The following is a 4,725-nucleotide window of genomic DNA, read 5'->3' on the forward strand; positions in this document are numbered from 1 at the left end:
GTAATTAGCTCAGCAGCGAATTACCCGCAAGTTACTCGCCATTAAGGATCTGACTGTCAAGTACTGACAAATCTGCCTTGCAGCTGACGATTTTGCTGGTGAGCGGAAACTTAAGACTTAGTTAACTAGGCTCGTCAACAAGGCCAAGGAGAGTTTGACTCAACAGACTCAACTAAGAATGAAACCACTTATATACGAGTGAAACGATCTAAATGTGAGACAGGAGGATGATTTCTTTGGAACACCATCAATTCATTTAATAATATGTTAGAACTAGGACAACAAGTGGCAATTTGTAGCAAGAGATCGTCTGCCCTTCGAAATGGGTAGCTATTAGATTCTTAAAGTTAAAAGTAATTTGTCTTTAAATATATAAAGGTCCTTTGCAAGTGAAGGAGGGATGGACTGGTTGTCTTATTCGGCACATATTTATTAAAACATCATAGAGACAGCGAAATAAAAGAAATAGGGCTAAAGGATAAAGGATTTCTTTTAATGTCATTGAAAAATTAACACATAAATACCATCGCTGCTTACCTCTGGCCTTCTTCCCGATTTTGGAAAACAATCCAGGTCCCTTGCCCATCTCTCCGATAGATCTTCCATTTTTAGTCATCCATCAGCACAATGCAGAGATAAAGACACGAATTAATTGTTCCCCCAAAACACATATTATATATCTTAAAGAATACTTCAAAAATATAAAACAGTATCGAAGAAGACGATTGAAAAACCCAGATGAGCTAGAAGAAGTCCCAATAACATATCTGAGAAACCGAAATAAATGCTTTCTGAAATTCCAAAATAAGCTAAAAACTGCAAATTTTCAACCCAAAAAAAGGATCGTGAACAGATAGATGTAAGATGCTCTGGGAATCATCTTTTGTATCGATTAAATAAAAAGATTTCAGGGAATGTGCAATGCCTTTGGTATTCCAGGTCCTCTGACCAAACGAATTTTATTTTTAATGGAAAAAGGTATAAATTCAACGAAAAAATGATGAGAAGATACCGCAATAGCTCGTGCTCGAGGGGGGAAAGATTCAATGGAGCGTCTGGCTGCAAGTGTTACTGGCCGGCCAGTTCAGCTCCACATCAAATAACCATGTTAAACGTCTGTAGAAATTCAACATTTTTTTATGGTGAATATTACATTATATGGGGAATGCTTCTCTCGGAACTTACTCTCTGCATATGCAAACAGCTGGCACTTGCAGGATGCAGGACACTGCATGCATGACACGGAGAACTAGAACCTGACACTACGAATTTTCTTACGTTTATATAATTTCCATTATCTTTGTCTATAAATTACTTATTAGCAAACTACTTATATAAATTACTCCATCTTTATCTGTAAATTACTTATTGGTAAACTACTCATTTATGACACGCACCCTAAATAATTGGACCTCAAATTTAAAGTAATTTTTGTTCACCCTCAAATACGTTTGAGAATAAAAAATTGTTCCACAAAACGTCAAATTTCCGCGACCCAGACTCCAATTTTCACATTCCACCGGGTATTCCGGTCCACCGATATGGCTCTGATGTACATTGCGCATTGCCTCAATAAGTCTGTACCCGTATATGATTTTCATGGAAAACGTTTTTTCTTCCACTATTGATAGCACGAAGCACAATGTATGTAAAACTTTGGATAACAAAAACTTTTCATCTGTGAAAACTTTGGATATCTTATATTTACCCCGAACATAATGTCTTGAAATCTGCGAAGCGCGCAATAAGACCCCCAACTTTATTGTCCAATCAAAAATTACATAATAAATTTTATATTATTTTGTAATATGAAAACTTTGGTTAAAGTTGTGATGTACAGCAATATTTTTTGGTCAAACAAGAGATTAATACGCAGTCAACGCACAATCGATTGCTAAGAGTCCCAGGCAGGGACTAATAAAGAAGGATGATATACCTCTGCTCTTATACGACTGTTGGAATCACAATTGTTAGAAAATGAATTCAATTGTACTAAAATGATGTAAATTGTACATATAAATACAACAATAAAAATGTTGTTAGAAAATGAATTCAATTGTACTAAAATGATGTAAATTGTACATATAAATACAACAATAAAAATGTTGGATTCAATTTCCAGGTTTCTTGGACATGCATTAACTATCCACCAAAACCCAGACGGATTAGGTGGCTACCAGTTATTGTGTTATATTTCTATATGTGTATGTAACTTTTAGTTAGTAATTAGTTCGTGATGAACAATGGAGACAATCTTGTCAATAGTCTATAGGAGAATTGATATTGTACATATATTTCATTTAATTTAAGATATCACAATTTTCGACAACCAATTAATTCTTAATAGTTTCCTTCCATGTATTATTAAATATATCTTTAAGGGTACTTTTAATAATTTACTGCGTCAAAATTACTGTTGAAATAATTTGTTTATTTGCTAATGTTTGAAATGATTTATTTTCTTCAAGAATATTTTGATGATTTTTTATCTATAATTTGTTTTGAAAAGTAAAGAAATAATGTATTTTTATTTTTATTTAATGAGTGGTGAGATTTACAAAACCTTTATATTATCTATTTATCCAAATAGTTATCACATCTCCAGTTTCTATATATCTTAAAAATGGATCGTGAATAGAATTTTGATGAAAGTTTTTTAGAGGTGCCCTGATTTGAATGTTTATAAATATATATTTTCTTCTAATAAATATTTTGAATACATTGTTGTATGCAATTATATATTAGTAATTTTGAATATATTTCGAATATATGTAATTGTCTATTAGTAATTAGTGGGTGATGAAGAAGACGATGTTCTCAAGAATTAATCTACAATTTTCAAGAGGATTGATTCTCCACATCTATTTCACTTAATTCTAGGTATTGCAATGTTTAGCAACTAATTAATTATTATTAGTGTTTCTTTAGGTATTACTAAATATATCTTGATTTTTTTTTTTAATAATTTACAGCCTCAATATTACTATTGAGATAATGTATTTCTTTTCAAATGTTTGAAATAATAGATTTTCTTCAGGAACATTTTTTATTTTTATTTTATTTTTTATTATTTTTTAATGTATAGTTTGTTTTGCAAAATCAACAAAAATTTATTTTTAAACTTTTTTAAATGAGTAATCAGGTTTACAAATTCTCTAAATTGTCTACTTATCCAAACAATTATCACATCTCCATTCTTTATAGTATCCTCAAAATGGATCTTGAATAGTTTTTGGATAAAAGAAACATAAAATATTGAACATATTGTTGTATGGAATTTTTTATTAGTATTGTTGTATGGAATTTTCTATTAGTATTTTTGACAATATGTAATTTCTTTTGAATGTTTATAAATATATATTTTCTTCTAATAAATATTTTGAATGTATTAGTGTTTGCAAATGTCTGTTAGTAATTTTGGATATATTTGGAATATCTTCAATTGTCTCTTAGTAGTTAGTTAGTGATGAAGAAGGGAGACTGTTAGTAATTTTGAATATATTTGGAATATCTCCAATTGTCTCTTAGTAGTTAGTGATGAAGAAGGGAGACTCTCTTGTCAAGAAGTAATTTACACTTTGCACGAGAATTGATTTTTCACATCTATTTCATTTAATTCCAAGTATCGTAACTACAAATCGTGTCCCTTGGCGTTTTATTAAATATATCTTGAAAAGTATTTTTAATAATTTAAAGTCTCAAGATTACTCTTGAACTAATTTGTTTCTTTGCAAATGTTTGAAATAATTTATATCTTTCAAGAATAATTTGATTTTTGTTTTCATTTATAGCATATTTTGCAAAGTCAAGGAACAAGGAAAATTTTAAGGATGGAAAATTTTCTTGAAGTTTAAAACATTGGCGAATCTCACTAATCCCTAATATGCAAATTATAAATGTTTATTGATATATTTGTAAAATTAATCAAATTTATAATTATTTTATATATAGACTCTACATAATGTTGGCGATTTTTAAGGTAAAATAATTTTATATTCTAAAATTTGGGCTAATCGTCTTTTATAAAATTGGAAATTGGCGAATCTTTTTTGTGGAAAAATCATGGAAAATTAGCCCACTGGGCGAACATTAGCCCCTAAAATTTTCCATGTCAAGGAATAATGTATTTATGATTTTTTTTTTGTAAGCTTGGTAGTACTTTCACTATTTATATTATCTATCCAAAATCAAGTTTTCCATTTGTTCCAGGTGGCCTCAACCTGCCCGAAGGAAACCAGGTGGCCACCTGTCAGCATTAAAAGTTGTCCAAAATTTAAATAAGTCTTTCTCTATCAGCCTAACAACATTATCTATACTATCTATATTGCAATTCAATTTTAACAAGTAAAAGCTATTTGTCATGGAACTTCAACAAAATGTAGTTGGAACTTTGTTTTACTCCTCGTTCGAGGATATCACTGGGGCTGGCACTTTGGCACTGGAACCCAGCATCTCACTCCTCTTCATATCCTGCAGTGTTTGTTCAATTCTCCCCAGTGCTAAGTTATTTCGATAAGTTTGGATCTAGACTGCCGCTATCTCCCTTAGTAACTCTGCTCTGATGGGATCTTTATCCTTGGTGTCCTCATGTGCCTCCAAACCTCTGCTTGCTACCTGTTCTCTATTGAGAGTCATAACCCAGGCCACCACATTCTTCATGACCCAGTATTGCTGGATCATTTGTCTGAAGAGTGTGTGCCGTCCATGGGAGTTACTTGGGTAATG

General features: G+C 31.3%; 1 long non-coding RNA gene across 1 annotated transcript; it reads right to left on the reverse strand.

Annotated features, from left to right (window-relative positions):
* Positions 1 to 568: 568 nt before the first annotated feature.
* On the reverse strand, positions 569 to 1,094 carry LOC149242529 (uncharacterized). The gene is made up of 2 exons (XR_016245727.1): positions 1,013 to 1,094; positions 569 to 599 (listed from the first exon to the last, which is right to left on the reverse strand). It is a non-coding gene; the product is annotated as an uncharacterized LOC149242529 (long non-coding RNA).
* Between the last annotated feature and the right edge of the window lie 3,631 nt (positions 1,095 to 4,725).

The sequence above is a fragment of the Pinus tabuliformis genome, chromosome 8 (genome assembly GCF_031772625.1).
Source record: "Pinus tabuliformis cultivar Carrire ecotype Pingquan chromosome 8, CPIR1, whole genome shotgun sequence".
In the NCBI taxonomy this organism is placed as follows: Eukaryota; Viridiplantae; Streptophyta; class Pinopsida; order Pinales; family Pinaceae; genus Pinus; species Pinus tabuliformis.